Below are 19,763 nucleotides of genomic sequence, written 5' to 3' on the forward strand. Positions count from 1 at the left end.
CACTTTCACACTTGGGAGGAAAGGGATAGACTGAGAATCCCATTGCTAACAATATACCCAACCAGGTCGACCTCCTCGTGGTTCCCTCTGGAAACTATCATGGTTAAATCCTGATGAATTCATCATGATGGGCTAACTGGCCTGTTTTCATTCTCATCTATCACCGTTCACTGGTGCTCCGCCAGCGTATCCCATTAGCGCAGGCGGGGTTACCATTCCATTTTCAACCATAAAAAAAAACTCACTTTCACATTTATAACATTCGTGTGGATGAAACTATATATACAAGTGTTATACACAAGTACTATACATACAAATTATCTGATAATAAACTTGAAACATCTATTTCAAGTCCATTCTTAGATAACAGATAACGATAAAAATAATCAATAAAGACAAGTCATTATGTTAAAAACCTCATAGGTATACATTATAATTTAATTTAATAACTACCGGTTTAACTTGCGTGTAATTAAGTCGAGAAAGCTCGACTAGTTTCGTGACCATTCGGGACGAGCATCGTACATACAGCTCGCCATCGACAGGTATTTCACCTTTGTTTTATATATCCTACAGTCTAAATGGTCATGTACAACGTGGTTTCAGAGATATTTTCTCCCATGAACCCTCAAGTTATCAGGTAAAATCCCTATCGACGGTTTTCCAAGAGACTACAACATGGGGTTCTTCAAAAAGGTAAAGAGGTTTCTTCAGGGTCGGCAACGTGCGTAATACCCCTGGTATTGCATGCGTAATACCCTGGTATTGCAAACGTTCGTAGAATATGGTAACCGCTTATCATTAGGTGGGCTTATGCTTATCTTGCTTGCTTGCCACCTTGCAGTGGTATAAAAAAACCCTTAAACTTAAAAAGGTCATTCATTTAAATATATACGAGTATATAAGGAACTAATTATATTGTTTAATTTACCAATTTATCCTAAAAATATACATTTCTTTAATTTACTAAGAAATAATTATACATTTTTTTTACAACACAGGGGGCAAACGAGCATGCCGGTAACCTGATGGTAATTGACTACCGCCGCCCATGGTCACCCACAACACCAACGGCATTGCAGGTGTGCTGCTGGCCTTTTAAAAGGGAATATGCTCTTTTCTTGAATGTTATGTTATCGTATTGGTTCTGAAATACTGCTGCAGGAAGTTGATTCCAAAGAGTGGTTGTGCGTAGGAGAAAGTGCCTTGAAAAACGCACGGTGGAAGACCGCCATTTCTGTTGATGCACACAACAGAAACAGTTGAACTGTTTTTGACAGTGTTATCTTCAATCGATTTCAAAAGATGGAAGATCTCAATTCGGTTGTATTTTTTTTTTTTATTAGTTTTGTTATTCATAACTCCGTTAGTTGTAAAACTATTTCGAAAATTATTTTTTTATCTGGAAGGATATACTTACAGATTAATCCTATAGAATTTCTATCAAAATCGGTCCAGTACTATAGTTTTTAAATTGAAGTAATTGGTAATATGGCATATGGTAATATGTAATATGGCATACAGGGGGAGGGGGAAGGGATTGTTAGTAATGAAGTCTGAGAATCCTATTGCTAGCAATATACCCAACCAAGTCGACCTCCTCGCGGTTCCCCCTGGAAACTATCATGGTTAATTCCTGATGAATTCATCATGATGGGCTAAATGGCCTGTGGTCATTCTCATCTATCACCCTTCACTGGTGCTCCGCCAGCGTATCCCGTTAGCGCAGGCGGAGTTACCGTCACCATACCATTTTCAACCATAAAAAAAAAATATGGCATTCATATTTAAGTCGGTTTTTTTGTGGAAAATAATCTTAAAGTATTTTTTATGGTTGAAAATGAAACGGTAACCTCGCCTGCAACTTATTTACACTGTTGGGGTACGAGGAAAAAATATAGGTGAGGATGAAATCATATCAACTTGACCATTATGATGCATTTATCAAGAATTAACCATGATAATTTTAAGGGGAATTACGAGGAGGTTGACTTGATAGAGTTTATTGCTACTAATAGGGGTATTAATCGTCAATACTAAATAATCCCTTCCCCATATATTATAGATATTGGATTTTTTTATACAACTTAGAATGGCAAACAAGCTGACGGCCCACCTGATGGAAAGTGGTAACCGTCGCCTATAGACATGAGCAGTACCATGAACATAACAGAGTATACTGTTACGCCCATGATACCCCCCATGCGTTGCCATTCCTAAGGACTCAGATGTTATTCCTCTGTACCCAGTAAATTCACGCCATATCCCACCCTTCAAACCGAAACACAGCCATGCAAACACAACTGCTTCACGGTTGAAACACGAATGGGACAGAGGTACCCAAGCAATCGACTTTTGTACAAAGTCTCCCCTCTGGCCGATAATAACAGTGATAAAGGACACAGAAAGATAATAAACAACGATTTACACGGTCTTTATTTTATCAAAATATATTAAAGTGAAAGTCATAGCTTTAATAACGTCACAAGGACGTACCTTGAACGATCGATACTTTTTAATATCAATAACATTGATAAAAAGTCTACAATGATACTTCCACATTAATACATTTCATACATTTCAATAGTAAAAAAATGAATTGTCACTAGAATGGAAACTAGTAATAATACTAAAATTTTACGATAAAAAAATGTAATAGAAAAATTTTAGACAATGGGGCCGACACTGAGGCTTCATTTCTCAAAATTTTATTTGATAGTTTTGCAAAATTATTGTTTTATAAAATATCCCAAACGAAACTTATAATAATTTTCAATTAAATCTATTGGAAATTTAGTTCATATAGGTACTTGGAATAAAGATTTCGTTGTGATTTTATTAATTTTTTCATGACTGTGACATTGATTGTTGTAATGCTTAAATGTAACAATAAATAATAACTAGATTTAAGTTTCTTAAAAAGATGATTAATATTGTATTAAGTAATTGTGGTCAATGGTTTGGCAGGCGGGTTTTTTTTTATGGGTGAAAATGGGATGGTAACCCCGCCTGCGCTAACGGGATACGTTGGCGGAGCACCAGTGAAGGGTGATAGATGAGAATGTAAACAGACCAGTTAGCCCATCATGATGAATTCATCAGGAATTAACCATGATAGTTTCCAGGGGGAACCGCGAGGAGGTCGACCTGGTTGGGTATATTGCTAGCAATGGGATTCTCAGTTTCCATTATTAACAATCCCTTTCCCTCCTGGCAGGCGGGTTAGCAACCGCAGTTTTTTTAAGAAGGACGCTGCTGCCCATCCCTCCACTCACGGGATTGGAAAGGGTGGCCTATTCTATGCTAGGACCATACAGTAGGTACGTCCACACAAAATCTTCTACTGGTAAAAATATTAAAATTATTTATCTAGTTTCTAAATCTAAAACAAAGCAATCAAATATCCCACAACAAATTCGTTTACCAAACAATGAATAATTAATTTCGTTAACCCTTGTGCTTAATACAATTTAAAGTTTAAGTTTTATTCAACTCCATTCAGAGATCTAGACGCGCTGTCTAGTCTCTTGACCTTTCACTTTAACTTGTTTATCTTCAGTTAAGTTATTATGAGTGATATTATTTATAACTTTTGACAGATAATTTTTATCCACTTCCTACAAAAATTTGTTTTTAATTAATTTGGTATTATTGTGGATAAGTTATATGATAACGAACCGATTTTGATAATTCTTTTAATATTTATTGTTTACAGAGCAAAAAAATAATTGTTACAAAGTATAATCTATTTCTAGACATACGATTTCATATTAAAAATTAATTGTTTTATACAACTTAGAATGGTCAACAAGCTGACAGCCTATCTAGTGGAAAATGTTAAAGGTCGCCTATAGACATAAACAGTATTATAGACAACAGAGTATATACTGTGTCGCCCATGATACCCTTAACAGATAATATACTTAATCCAATGTGTCTACAAGCACTTATCCACTATTTAATAGTAAAATTGGTTTGTGGGAGTTTTTAGTTTTTATGAATAAGAGGGTAAGCCGTTTTTCGTTTTTTTTTTTTGTTTGTTATTTGGAAATAAAATACTCTTACTATTTTCTTTATTTTTTTAAGGATGCTTACAGCTCTAATAACTTAATTAACTATACATGACAACAATAAGCTAATTAGAAGCTACCACATATAATTAATGAAAATTGAATTACAGTCTAGATAATTAATAAATTTGAGAACACAGGTTAAACGTCGTTAAAATTAATTAATGAGTTATTTGTTATGGTTTTTTTTTTATATAACTGCTGCTACTATTAAATACAGTGGTACCTCGACATACAAGTTTAATTCGTTTCATAACCTTGCTCGTATGCCAAATTGTTGGTATCTCAAAGCAATTTTCCTTATTGAAATTAATTGAAATGCCATTAATCCGTACTCCCAAAAAAACACCTCAGTTGGTTTTGTTAAGTGTTAGTCTGAGGTGGGAGAAACTGTTAGAGACACCAACATCCACCCGTAGGGGGGAAAGGGATTGTTAGTAATGGAGACTAAGAATCCCATTGCTAGTAATATATCCAACCAGGTCGACCTCCTCGCGGTTCCCCCGGGAAACTATCATGATTAGTTCCTGATAAATTCATCATGATGGGCTAACTGGCCTGTTTTCATCCTCATCGATCACCCTTCACTGATGCTCCGCCAGCGTATACCATTAGCGCAGGCGGGTTTACCACGCCATTTTCATCCAATAATAAAAAACATCCACCCGCATGTTGGAATTGTGCGCAGCAGTGTAGTGTGCGATTCCACGTATCTCTTATCTTAAAGCATATGAGATATCACTTGCTCGGCGGCTCGTATCTCAAAACACACGTATATTAGGGCACTCGTATACCGAGATACTACTGTATATCTATTTCGTTATCTCTACTAAATACATCATTTAAAAACAGTGGAAGCACGTATTATGAAGCGATTACTTCTGTAATTTGTAATTTTAATGGGTAAAAATGAAATAGTGACCCCGCCTGCGTTATCGGTATACACTGGCGGGGCACCAATGAATGTTGATATGATGATAGGTGGGGATGATAGTAGGTCAGTTGGCTTATCGTGATGAATTCAACATTAACCACCGATAGTTTCCAAAGGGAATCGCGTGGAGGTCGACCTGATAGATCATATTGCTAACAAGGGGGCAGTTAGAGCTCATTATTAATAATCCCTTTTCCCCCATACAATATATTTGTAACATTATATAGATGACAGGCCTATTTTTATATTTGTTACAACCGGTATAGTGCAGTTAGATTAGACAAAAAGACATATATATCCGCCGCGTAGACCCGGCATAGAATGGGTCACCCCTTCTTTTTCCGTGGGTGCCGTAAAAGACGACTAAGGTAACTTAATTGTCGAGGGACGGACAGCAGCCTACCAGAGGGAGACTTTGTACAAAAGTCGATTGCTTGGATACCTCTGTCCCATTCGTGTTTCAACCGTGAAGCAGTTGTCTTTGCATGGCTGTGTTTCGGTTTGAAGGGTGGAATATGGCGTAAATTTACAGGGTACAGAGGAATAACACCGGAGTCCTCAGGAATGGCAACGCATGGGGGGTATCATGGGCGAAACAGTATACTCTGTTATGTCCATGGTACCGCTCATGTTTATAGGCGACGGTTAACACTTTCTATCAGGTGGGCAGTCAGCTTGTTTGTCATTCTAAGTTGTATAAAAAAAAAGCAGCGTTCCTCTTAAAACGTTACCAAAATTTAACTGCCAACCCGCCTGCCAAATGTGGCAATCAGCTGGCGTGATTTACATATTAGTTATATTTATTTATGGGATATTGTTTTTGAAATATTAACATGCAAATGAAGAATATGTTATAGTGTTAATTATCAGTTATCTAAATAGATGTAAAGAATTGTTAGAATATTCGTATAATTGTCGTTTCATCTAATATCTTAAATATTATTTTTACTGTATATGTGTGTAGCAACGATATATTCCCAACACTAATTGTATTATGATATTTATAATATGTATTTCCTACAGTTAATATTAAATTTTCGCGTTAATGCCACTATCTGGACATAAGGCGACGCGATTGCATGTAAACAGTAGGTACCTACATACGAAGAAGTGTACCATGAAATTCGAATTTGAAATTCGAATTCGAAATACTCAATTCCGTATTTGTTTATACCCAAACTCGGCCCAGTAATTTGAGCTTAACATATCGTTCAAAACATGTCATTGAATATGTCCCAGTCACGTGGACGAAGTCGCGAATAAAAGCTAGTTCTTGTAAATTGCCATTTAATAAAATTTGTTGTCTTGATAATTGCCATTCAAATAAAACGATGTAGGGTGATCCTAATTAAAATCCCCGCTTTTAAGGCCGTAAATTCCGTAGCCGTTAAATGACTTTGAACGCTTCACATTTTAGTACACTTTGTAACAGGGGGAAATACTCTTACACTGTGACTTTATTTTTAGTTTGGTCACATAATTTAACGCCGCACACTTTATCCTGCGGTTTTTATTTTATAACTAGCTCACCGCTCTAGCTTCGTAAAAAGTATAGGTAAAAGTGTAGGTAGGTAAAATAAAGACAATTTAAGATTATTGTTAGCAAAAAATGCTTCAGTTTTGGCAAAAACCATTTATTTTGATTTAAAATCTAAGCTACTGAATTGGTTCTGATAAAATTTCTGTAAATAACCTGTAAGTTCTTCCTTTCACATGAAAAAATAATTTACTATTTTCGTCATCTTGTTTAACATTCTAGTTTCATAAAAAAGGCAGATATTTAAAATAAATTCAAGGGTGGGATATGGCGTGAATTTACAGGGTACAGAGCAATAACATCTGAGTCTTCAGGAATAGCAACGCATGGGGGGTGTTATGGGCGAAACAGTATACTCTGTTATGTCCATGGTACTGCTCATGTCTATAGGCGACGGTTACCACTTTCCATCAGGTGGGCCGTCAGATTGTTTGACATTCTTAGTTGTATAAAAAAATCTATTTTGAAATAAAATGTATTCGTGCACGAAAGGAAAATTATTTATTTATTTAATACTTTATTGTACATACCAGTTATAAGAATATGACAGAGGTTATCAAATGTACAAAGGCAAGCTTAACTCTATTAGAGTTTTTTTTCCAGCAAACCCAAATTATATTACTTTTTCTATGTATTTTCCTTTTTCCTTTTTGTATATATATTCTTTTATCTTTTTTTTTGTATGTCTATATGTCTGTTGTCATTTATGTGCTGTAAGTAATGCACATAAATTATACCAGAGAGAGACTTTGTACAAAAGTCGTTTGCTTAGGCACCTCTGTCCTATTCGTGTTTCTATTCTATTCGTGTGTGTTTGCAGGGCTGTGTTTCGGTTTACAGGATGGGATATGGCGGTGAATTTACTGGGTAGAGAGGAATAACACCTGAGTCTTCAGGAATGGCAACGCATGAGGGGGTATCACGAGCGAAACAGTATTCTCTGTTATGTCCATGGTACTGCTCATGTTTATAGGCGACGGTTAACACTTTCCATCAGGTGGGCTGTCAGCTTGTTTGCCATTGTAAGTTGCGTAAAACAAAACATAAATTATATTTCTATCTAGGTATAAACTGGGCCTTTGAAATGATTTGTTAGCTTTTGTTAGTAACTTGACCTTCCGTTCGGACCCAATCGACTCCATCCATCTTCAACCCTCATTATGTAAACGGTAGAATTATTAGCATTCTTCTTTCATATTTATTATTTGCGGTACATTTAACTTATAGCATGTTTCGACAAAAAAAAAACTGGCGTTAATAAAGCTCTACAAATTTAATCCTTAATGATGTTATAAGTACTTACAAGTGTTTGTTTGTTTGTATATTTGTGTATATTTACATATGTATGTAGATTTATGTATGTATATTATTTGTGTATATGTGTATGTTTATTGAGAGCCGTCTGGCATAAGTTATATTTGGACTTCTACTAGTATCTGTGGACTAGGGTGTTATGCTTCCAAACCCTGTAATTTCAAGTACAGCTATTTAACTGCAGAAAGGCGAGTGGGAAATAGGTATAGAGTGTCTACTATGGCACGCTCCTCCAAAATCCAAAGAATTAAAAAATATGTCAGTAAATATATTTACAAGGTTTTGAATAAAAAAAAAAAAAAAAAAACTAACTGCGATTAGTGAGGCTTTGGAGAAGTTTTAAGAGGGACGCTGTTGGCCATCCCTCGTCCTTTAGTCGCCTCTTACGACACCCACGGGAAAGAAAGGGGTAGCCTATTCTATGCCAGGACCATACGAGAAATATATGATCACACAAATTGAAGTAAAAAATTTGAGAGTCTTGCCATGTTAACGTAGACAATAGATAACGTGGGGGGAAAGGAATTGTTTATAATGGAGACTGAGAATCCCATTTCTAGCAATATACTCAACCAGGTCGACCTCCTCGCGGTTCTTCCTGGAAACTATCATGGTTAATTCCTGATGAATTTATCGTGATGGGCTAACTGGCCTGTTTTCATTCTCATCTATCACCCTTCACTGGTGGTATTAAAAAAAAAAAATAGATAACGTAGACGACTTACGTACAAAGTCTCCTTTTGGTATAAATTAAGTATCCACCTTTATTTACAGCGTAAATGTTGCAATAAAAAACACGTACGTATCGATCGTATGAATTCTGAGTAGTGACAGAGAGAGAGAAAGAAAGAGAAAGTGTTATTGCCATTACACAAAAATAAACATTTATGTTGGGTTGCCAATATACGCAAACATTATGTTACAAACAAAAGGCCAGGAAATAAATTAGTCCCATACAATTACGACGTATAAATATGAGTAAAACGAATCGTAGGGTTTTTCAGTAGCAACGCAATGGAACGGCGCGGCGGCGTGTGTAATTGCTCTTGTAAAGCCTGCACATCGTACCTTCAACTGTAGCTTTAACTTTATCTATATGGTACCAAGAATGTCATCATCATGGCCTTCATTTTGTGTTACACTATACGATTACATTCTAAACATTTTGTTTTTGATGGGTGAAAATGGTATGGTAACCCAGCCTGCGCTAACGGGATACGCTGACGGAGCACCAGTGAAGGGTGATAGATGAGAATGAAAACAGGCCAGTTAGTCCATCATGATGGATTCATCAGGAATAAATCATGATAGTTGGGTTGGGTATATTGCTGGCAATAGAATTCTCAGTCTCCATTACTAACAATCCCTTTCCCCCCTTTTAAACATATTCATCATCATCATCTCAGCCATTATCCGTCCACTGTTGATGGTCTTCCCCTATAAATTGCCATAAGGTTACTTTTGTTCTTTTGCGTATATCTTCGTTTCAGATTCTGTCATGAAAAGAAATTCCTTTTCTATATATTATTATAATTATAATAAAATAATATACTTAATAATTACATAATCTTCCTCAAGAAATCAGCTAAGAAATGCAGAAGGAATTTTTCAAATCCGACCGCTAGTTTTAGAGATTAACACGATCAAACAAACTCTTCCGTTTTATATATGAGTGTAGATCACTTTTTTGTTCAGATAATTAATTGGGTACTTACATTTTGTACCAACAAAGAACAGTATCGCTGCAATAATATAAAGTAGACAACACTTATTACAGAAAATACCCTTTTATTCCAAACAAAACGTCACGAAGTAAATTAGCTCGGTATAATTATGAGGCAGAAATATGAGAGAAGAGGTACCGTAGGTGCTTGCTTCCAACGCTCGTAAACTCCGCCGTATCATACCTTCATCACCATAACAGTGATATATGGATCCTGGATGGAGTATAATGTATTTTGAATTAAGTGAATAATGAATATCACTAGGTAGTTTCAATTAAGAGTGGGTAATATCTATATATCGTAGTTACAATATTTATATACGTATATATTGGTTCAATAACAGATATTTTTTTATACAATTTAGAATGGTAAACAAGCTGACGACCCACCTGATGGAAAGTGGTAACCGTCGCCTATAGACGTGAGCAGTAGTATGGACATAAGAGGACATAATACTGTTTCGCCCATGATACCCCCCATGCGTTGCCATTCCTGAGGACTCAGATATTATTCCTCCGTACCCAGTAAATTCACGCCATATCCCACCCTTCAAACCGAAACACATCCTTGCAAACACAATTGCTTTACGGTTGAAACAATAATGGGACAGAGGTACCCAAGCAATCGACTTTTGTACAGTCTCCCTCTGGTTATTAACTATCAGTTATCCAATATGTAAAATCGAAAAGAAAAACCCACTCGTAATGAATATAGATATCCGACTGGTATGGGTGATATCGCAATGGGTGGTCATCAATGTCCAGAAGTACACAATATATAGATATCGGATATTACAAATATCTAGTATCAATTGCACAGAAACCAGTGCCGTGGATTATATTGATTGTGCTATTAATTAACTTTATCAATACATGTATGTATATATATAATAGTATATAAGTGTATATAATGAGTAGGGATACATATTGTACATTATTACATGTATCATATGTCTATATAAGGAAATAATTGAATTTCATCGTGCCTCCGATCAAACTGTTTATAATTACTCCTCTCCATCCAAAGGTTGTCTGGAAGAGATCGCTTTTAGTGACAAGGTCGCCCATTGTTTTCTCAATGTGATTATTTCTTGTAATTGTTTATATTTATAATAAGTAAGTATAAAGAAACTAGTTCCAATCCTATTATTCTTATTATATTAATTCAGTAGTTATTAATATTATAAATTTGAAAGTTTATAAAAATGTTTGCATGTTTAAATGTTTGTTATTCAGTCACGCTTAAACGGGTGACCGGATTTGATTGAAATTTTGTAAAGGGATAGGTTATATCCTAACTTAATACAGGATACTTTATATAACAGTAGTAAAATATTTTATATATGTATAATAAATAGCTAGTAAATTATGCGTAAAACTAGTGTCGTAAAATTACCTATCATACTCGTATAAACTTTCGAAACACAAACTTTCACGATGTGAAACTATTATAACAGGATGAAATAAGTTGGAAAACATTAATATAATTTAAATCACAGAGATCAAAATGTTTAATTTATTTATTTATTTATCAGTACATGTATGTGTAAAACATAGTCTTACACAGTCGCCTTTTACAGTAAAATTTTTATGAGAATAATCCGAAAGTTTATTCGGATAAATTAACGCGAATTAATGGATTTTATAAATCAAGATAAAAAAGAATTTTCTAAATAAGTTCATAAATGATGACGTTACGAAGTAACAAACTTAAAAAAAAAAGAAAACAATAGAATCGAGAGCCTTCTACTAAAGTTATATATAACCCGAAGGATAAGCAAGCTGAAGTGGCAATAGGCTGGTCACATAGCTCGAAGAACCGATAACCGACGGGGAAAAAAGGTTCTTAAGTGATCCACTAGATGGAGTGACGAACTCAAATGCACTGCAGGGAGTCAGTGGATGCAGGTGGCTCCGGACTGTTCCTTATAACAGTTAATGGGGTGGCCTATATCCAACAGTGGATAGATAACGGATGATGATGACAGACTAACAATATAAAATACCCTGCCTCTACTAGGACAAGTATAACGTTGTATACGCTTTTCCAGTCTAATAGAAGTTCTGTCGCATCTAGGTATCTATATGCGACCTGCTGCTGACCTACTTCACCCTAGTACAGGCTCATTTGTCATGGTAATGCAAATGGCCATACCCCGGGGATGAGCGAATTCAATAAAACATTTATAAAATCACACTCCAGGCAGCTCTTTATGGCACATTTACTTGAAAATTGCCAGGAATTATATTTTAAACATTACATAATTCCTAAAATGTGTTATAAAAAAGATATTTCAATTATATGTAACACTTACCAGAGGAAGACTTTGTACAAAAGTCGATTGCTTGGGTACTTCTGTCCCATTCGTGTTTCAACCGTGAAGCTGTGTTTGCATGGCTGTGTTTGCATGGCTGTGTTTCGGTTTGAAGGGTGAGATATGGTGAAAATTTAATGGGTACAGAGAAATAACACCTGAGTCCTCAGTGATGGCAACGCATAGAGGATATCATGGGCGAAACAGTATACTCTGTTGTGTCCATGGTACTGCTCATGTCTATGGGCGACGGTTACCACTTTCCATCAGGTGGACCGTCAGCTTGTTAACCATTCTAAGTTGTATATAAAAAAAACACTCCCTTAATTAATTATTGATATATATTAATTATATACAAATTTTTATATGAAAATGTTTTATTGATATTTTTTTATTTATTTATCAGTATATGTGTAAACATAGTCCTATACAGTTGCCTTATATAGTTAAATTTCCATGGGAATAATTCGAAAGTTTATTCGGATGAATTAACAATAATTAACAAATAACGGTTTTTTTAATGCAGAATAAAATAAAAGATTTTTTTATTATATTAGATATTTTTTTATTTTATATTAGGATTGTTAGTAATGGAGACTGAGAATCCCATTGCTAGCAATATACCCAACCAGGTCGACCTCCTCGCCGTTCCCACTGGAAACTATCATGGTTAATTTCTGATGAATTCATCATGATGGGCTAACGGCCTGTTTTCATTCTCATCTATCACCCTTCACTGGTGCTCCGCCAGCGTATCCCGTTAGCGCAGGTGGGGTTACCATACCATTTTCACCCATCAAAAACATATAAAAAAATACACTCGAATTGAGAACTTTATTTTTTGATATCTTGTATATCAAACGTTTTGTCTGTAAATTGTAAATGTATACTTAAATAAAACAATTTTTATGAAGAGCAAGTATGACGTGTGATAACTGACAAATGAAATAAACCTATATTTATGATATTTTTAAGAGATTGCAAGGAATGACGTAAGCGATAAATTGAATGCTGAGTGAAAAGGATAAAAAGACGTGTGCAAGAAGACAGGATATAGAGGAAAGATGTTAAACGAGACTCTACGTGGTATCAAGGAAATACATTTAAAGTAAATCGCGAATAAGTTTATATTACTCCCGTCGAATCCTATATTTATGTCAACATTATGTTAAATAGTACATTTGTAAAATAAACAAAGAACTGAAGGAATATATTCTATTTACTTGTTATTCAAATACAGTTACGCAATTTCTTTTATTCTAGACCCATTTTATTATTTTCCAAATATAAAAATCCAGAATTTCAATTCTCAAATAATTCAAACTGTGTTCCATAAAAAAGAGCCGACTTCAATTGTTGCAAAACCATTTAATTTGATTTAAAAACTAAACTACCGAAGCGATTTTAACATATTTGTAAGTATATCCTTTCAGATAAAAAAAAAATCCAAATCGGTTTACAATTTACAAAGTTATTAGGCAACAAATATTAAAAAAAAAAAATACAAACAAATCGAGAACTTCCTTCTCTTTGAAGTTAGTTGAAAATATCCAATCAACAGGTAACGCTGCGTGATGGTAAAATTGTATCATACCGTGATACAGTAAATTAAAATGTCCTCTCATTCTTGTTGCGTTTGTCGTTAACGTCAAAAAAGTTTAAATAAATTGATCTGTTGCAGATTTTAAATGAGGTTTTCAGAAAATCATCCAATTCTGCGCTTGATGTTTAATTATGAATTAATTAAAAATCAAATCATGTTCAAATTGTTGAGCCATTAATCATAAACTGAATTTTGAATTTGCATATAATGTTGCCAGTAATGTTTAAAGCCATATTTGTGTTAAATCATTTTCATATTACGAGTAGGTATGTACAGGATACATTGAAATTAGTATTCTTTATTCTTTTATTGTACACAAAACATACTGTTAATCACAATTCATTATAAACATAATGTACAAAGGCGAGCTTGTCTCTAATAAGAGATTTCTTCCGGCAAAACCTTTTCATGTTGTGTTATTTTAAAAATAAAAATAGGCAGTCATACGATCTGAATATATTGTATAAACACATAAGATATGTATACACAAAGAATAATACAAATTACACATTATAAATTACATAAAATACATAAACCCTGTAAACATATAAGTATGTTAATTATTTATGCACATAGGTACGTACTGCAATGAGGATGTTGGAGCTTGTTTTATTTTACTTTATTAGGGAAACATACAATTCCTAGAACACATAAATAATTCTTTTTCCGGAGGCGTCGTAAGTGGCGACTAAGGCAAATTTAATGGTCAAGGAATGGATAGCGTTCCTCTTAAAACATCACAAAGCCTAACTTCGGTTGTCGGGGGGAAAAGGGATTGTTAGTAATGGAGACTGAGATTCCCATTGCTAGCAATATACCCAACCAGGTCGACCTCCTCGCGGTTCCTCCTGGAAACTATCGTGGTTAATTCCTGATGAATTCATCATGATGGGCTAACTGGCCTGTTTTCATCCTGATCGATCACCCTTCACTGGTGCCCCGCCAGCGTATCCCATTAGCGCAGGCGGAGTTACCACTCCATTTTCATCCAATAAAAAAAAAACTTTGGTTGCCACCCCGCCTGCCAAGGGTGGCAACTACAGGCAAAACCCAATGTTTAATAGCGGGCAATTAACGACTATACTCACTCGTATCATCGGTTGTATTGTTTTATGTTTGTTACATAACATATCTCTGTCATAACTCTGTTAGTTCTAAAAACGATTTCGAAAATTATTTTTTAATCGGAAGAATATACCTGTAGATTGATCCTATAAAAAAAATTATCCAAATCGTTTGAGTAATTTAATTTTTAAATGAAATTTTACTGATTTTGTCACGGAGGTTAAGTCGATTTATAACTAACAAAATGGGCCTTATGTAGTCTGATTAAATAAATATTATTATTGTTATTTGTCACAATTGAAGTTGGTTTATTTGTGAGATACAAAATATGAGAAAAAAAAAACCATTCCTCATTATCTCTGAAGACTGTGAAGTGAAAAATCTAAAATAATTACAGTTAAGAAAGGTATATGTGAATATTACAGGACAAATAAACAAATGTTTATAATTAGCACCGTTGTTGAGTAAATTTTTGAAAAAATCTCCAAAAGCAAACTTAGTTATACAGTCTAGACTTTACGAAAATTATGGCCCAAAATAAGAAATTACAAATTGAATTATCAAATATATATTAATAACTATTAACTATTGGGTGTCTATTTCGTATAATAAAAGCTATAAAGATAATTTTATTTCTTATCTATGTTATATCATGTTATTTCTTATCGAAACCTTCGGCGGAACTCGCAGTTGACTGTTTTTTTTTAACGGAAGATTGGTTACGTTCGACTTCTGTCAGCTAAAAACCAACATTGTTCCACATGTTCACTGTAGTACCGGGTCCACTTGGCTTTCGCATTCTAATGCCTCCGTATCATGTAATTTCACATTAAACCGAAACACAGTCACGCAAATGCAGCTTCTTGCTTCTAAAGTTGTGCCACGTAAGTCCTCTGTACCTATCGAAGATAATTTCCACTTCGTCCTTCGTTTTAATGACCCAACTTCCAATTTCAACTAAAAGCCGCTTAACTCGCAGATACGCTAAGTTATATTGCCACGGAAGTTTTATTGCGGAAAAAACATTTTATGTCCTCATTCATTTACCCAGTTAAGTAAATCCCTTAGTTTGTAAGGGAAACTTTTTAAGCGACTTTTAAAAGGTTTGTTTTTTTTTATGTACACACGTGGCCAATTCTGAATCGATTATGATAATTCCTTGCAGACTGATATTTGTGATCATATTTTTCGCGTAACTGCGATATTGCGAATTTACTAATATATCTACTTTCTTTGTTCTTTCTTTCTCATAAGTGTTTTAGTTTTATTATAGTTTTGTAGACTACATACATCAATACGTTCATATTGTTTATTTTCGAATAACATTTATAAAATTATAAATTTATTTTCGTGTGTATAGCTATCATTATTATTATATTAGTTTTTAAATGTCCACTGCTAAACATAGACCTTCTCTTATTGGACTGTTGTTCTAGGAATTGCCACGACTGTCGCGCGGTTTGGCAACCGCAGTTCAGCTTTGGTTATGTTTTAAGAAAAATGCTGCTACCCATTCCTCGACCGTTAAGTGCTTTTAATCGCTTTTTATGGCAAAATATGTACATGATGAGATACATGAAAATAATTTTAATTTTATGTAAATAAAACAGGTATTTTAATTAATAGATATAAATTTAAATAGGGACTAAAAATTTATTGAAACCAATTCGAAAGTAAAGAATTAATTATCCTTAAGGGATATACAGTAAAGTAAATGTTTATTGAAATGAGAACTATTTGAAGTCGCATAAATACATATCTTATAATTTAAAAAGAATATACTATCTACGCTGTGACTATATTATTAACTGTAAAGCGACCATGCAGACTTACTCCTTACAAGCGGATTTCTTTATATCAAAACAGTTTACTTCATGTCTGAAGACTGAAATTTTCCAACATAAATGATTTTCCAAGAAACAGGAACAATCTCGCGAAAAGAAGCTTGCAAAGAAAAAAATACTATATTGTATTGGTTACTTTATTATAAGAATTTTAGGAATACATTATTAAAAAGATCACACCATTGTTTGATGTACTTTTTGAAGGATCATCAACATATCAGCCTTTAACTGTCCATTGCTGAATAAAAGCCTCTCCTTTGGAGGTTTTGCCAGGCTTGGCAAGTTTTGTTTTGTTTGGTTAGGCTTTTTTGCAATTAAATTTTGTTGATGTTTTAAGAAGGACTCTGCTGCCCATGCTTCGCCCTCTTTTAGTCGGCTCTTATGACATTCACGGGAAAGGAAGGGGTGGCCTATTATATGCCAGGACAAGACGGCAAGAGGTTAAAATAAAATTATTAATATCCTTTTAGAGGAATGTTCTACCAGTAAGCTAAAATTTATTCCGTATTCGCCTTTAATAAAACGTTTTGAGAGTGTTCTCTAAGAACGGAGTCAGTAAATAAATTAAATTTAACGTCAAAAGGGTTCAGAAGCACAGTGAATTTTATTGTACTATCATATTTATCACAATAGTGCAGTTATGTCAGGAAGTTGGTACTTATATTTTAAAAATAACTGCTGTAGAAAAATATCTTGTATTTTTCTTTGCTGCTTGTATTCTTTACTAGCAATCCGTCTGGTTTTACACGATTAGATAAAAATAAAAAAATTATATATATTTAAAAAGAAAAACTTTTATTGTTTGTTTCATCATCTTCATCAGCGTCTCAGCCATTATCCGTTCACTGCTGAGCTTAGGCGTCCCCATAGACTGCCATAAGGAACGGTCCTGAGCCGCCTATACCCACTGACTCCCTAAAATGCAATATGTCACTCCATCTAGTAGTGTTGGTCTTGCTGCTTTTTTTTGTAATGTAAATTTATTTGTTTGTAATGGATAAATTTTAAAACTACTAAATCGAATTGAAAATTTCACCTATAAAAAGCTATATTATCAGAGAACTGTGGTATTAGCTGTTGACTGTCCGCTGACGAATATAGCCTCCCCAATAGGAGGGTTTTCTTAATATTTGCCACATTTTGGCAGACAGGTTGGCAATAACAGTTCAACTTTTGGGATGTTTTAAAAGGGACGTTTTTGCCCATCCCTCCACCATAAACTCTCTTAGTCGTCTCTTATGACACCCACGTATCAGAAAATAATATAGGTAAATTATTATTTTAGAATATTCGTGTAAAGCCGGGCCTAATCGCTAGTTAACTATAAACATACATTGTTAAGTTTTAATTAAATAAATGTTATACAGTAATTACTAAGATAGTGGAAGTCGTGGACAGAAATTACTATTGTATAAATAAGTAAACGTGGAAATGTCAAATTTGCATATCCAGAAACTCTCTTTTTATTTATTGAGATTAAAGCGAAAAAGTTTTTTAACAAAGCCTTAGGAATAAAATTCGTGAAAGCGTTGTATTTTAATTTAAATACGTTAAGTGATATTGTTTTATCTTTGAGCTGTTAATTTTTAAGGTCAAAAGTTTATTAAAAGGTGGTAGCTACGTATGTAAATGAAGAGTGAAAAATATGTTTTTTCAAGTCAAAAGGCCCTTTCAAATGCCAGCCGACCAGTACTTTTAATTTATAACCTAAAATATTTCGACACCGTATAAAAATTGTTCTTTTTATACACGTTTTTTAACTAGCGGTTTCTAATTATTTTTATTTTAATACAATAATTTTTTTATAAAAATAAAAAATTATATTTATTTGCATACCAATGGGTATAGATTAGTTGTTACAATAGGTAAATTATAAAAAAATACTAGTTTTATACCTACTGTAAAGTTAAAATCTGAACGTGAAATATTTTTTTCGCGGCGTTATAAAAAACAGGCAAACATATAATTTAATTAATATTTAATAACAATTTTAATATAATTTTTAGGAAAGTCATAAATTTAATGTACTTTAAAATGAGGTCAACGACATTTTGTAATATGAAATTAAAATAATCTGCACTCAAGTAAGAATACAAACGATCTCTGAATGTAGATACAGCAAAATTTATAGCCGCGTGCACAAACAAAGAGCTACGTACTTAGTCTATGCGTTTGTGTGAAATACCTTTTGTCCGAGGGTCGTTACTGGCTAAAATATTAATCAAGAGGTGGCTGCCTTGATGAAACCCTGAAATTAGATTCACCACAGGCTTATTTACGGTTTAGGCGTGGTAAAATTGGAATGTTACTTTTAGTCGTCTGGAATACATTTTTACATAATTTGTTTTTTAACCATCTTCAAAAAAGGAGTGTATTCTCAATTTGGTCGTATTTTATTATGTTTGTTACTCCAGAACATTTAAACTTTATCCAAAACGATAATAAATATGTAGGTATAAATTTTAGTAATATTACATTACTTCTACTACATTTTTATTTCTAACAGAACTTATGACTGGACTTGGTATATATATACATATACGAGATGTATATTGTATTGTATTGTAAAATCTTTATTGTTATATTCTATATGTACATATATGGTTATTATTCCTTCAATAGTTGCAAAAAATGTTTTAAAAACTAAACTACTAAACCGATTTTCATAAAATTTCTACAAAACCACTCTGGAAGTATATCTTTTCAATTAAAAAATGAGTTTTCTAAATCTGTTTATAAATTACGGAGTTAACAAAGGTAACAAAAATATAAAATTGTAACTTAAATGAGAATTTGTGCCTTTCCTAAAGTCGGTAAAAAGATATAGCAGATTTAACCTTGATCCATTTGTAAACAGTAACCTGTCCACTGAAGTATTCTTTGGTCGCAATTTCTTTGAATAAAGCCTTCCAAAATTTCAACCCCCCGGCAGTGTAAAACAATAAAAATCTTTCATAAATAAATTAGAAGGATTTTGCACGTTTTCAAATCGGTAAAAAGGCGGATGTGTATTCGAATCATTGACTTCAGATAAATTCAATCTACTTACAAACGATTACATTTTTCCATTCAGTGATAATGATATTTATACACGTCAAATGACGAAAAAATCTTTTCTTTATCTAACTGGGAATGGCATACAAGCTGACTGCTCGCAATGAAAATGATAAGTCAGCTGTAGAGACATCCAGCCATAGACATCAAAGTACCATAAACACTTTTTTTTTATTATTTCAGCCATTAACTGTCCATTGCTGAATCTAAGCCTTCCCCATAAGGGGATTTTTGCCAGTAGTTGCAACGCTTGGCGGGCAGGTCAGCAACCGCAGTAAGGCTTTTAGTGATGTGTTGTAAGGGG

At 33.8% G+C, this 19,763-nt stretch overlaps 2 protein-coding genes across 10 annotated transcripts in view; one reads left to right on the forward strand and one right to left on the reverse strand.

Moving 5' to 3' along the window:
* LOC113521605 (transient receptor potential cation channel trpm) overlaps positions 1–19,763 on the reverse strand; it is a 315,620-nt gene that overhangs the window by 164,040 nt on the left and 131,817 nt on the right. The gene's annotated exons all lie outside the window — the stretch shown is intronic.
* LOC116413081 (allergen Tha p 1) overlaps positions 436–19,763 on the forward strand; it is a 33,442-nt gene continuing 14,114 nt past the window's right edge. The window contains exon 1 of one of the 2 annotated variants that reach the window (XM_031910051.2): positions 436–545. The gene's annotated coding sequence lies outside the window, so the exon portion shown is untranslated. Of the gene's footprint in view, positions 546–3,962; positions 4,009–19,763 lie in introns of those variants that run through there. The other variant, XM_052899728.1, reaches the window with a different exon arrangement.

The sequence above is a fragment of the Galleria mellonella genome, unplaced genomic scaffold (assembly GCF_026898425.1).
Source record: "Galleria mellonella isolate WM207_F2 unplaced genomic scaffold, CSIRO_AGI_GalMel_v1 utg63, whole genome shotgun sequence".
NCBI lineage: Eukaryota > Metazoa > Arthropoda > Insecta > Lepidoptera > Pyralidae > Galleria > Galleria mellonella.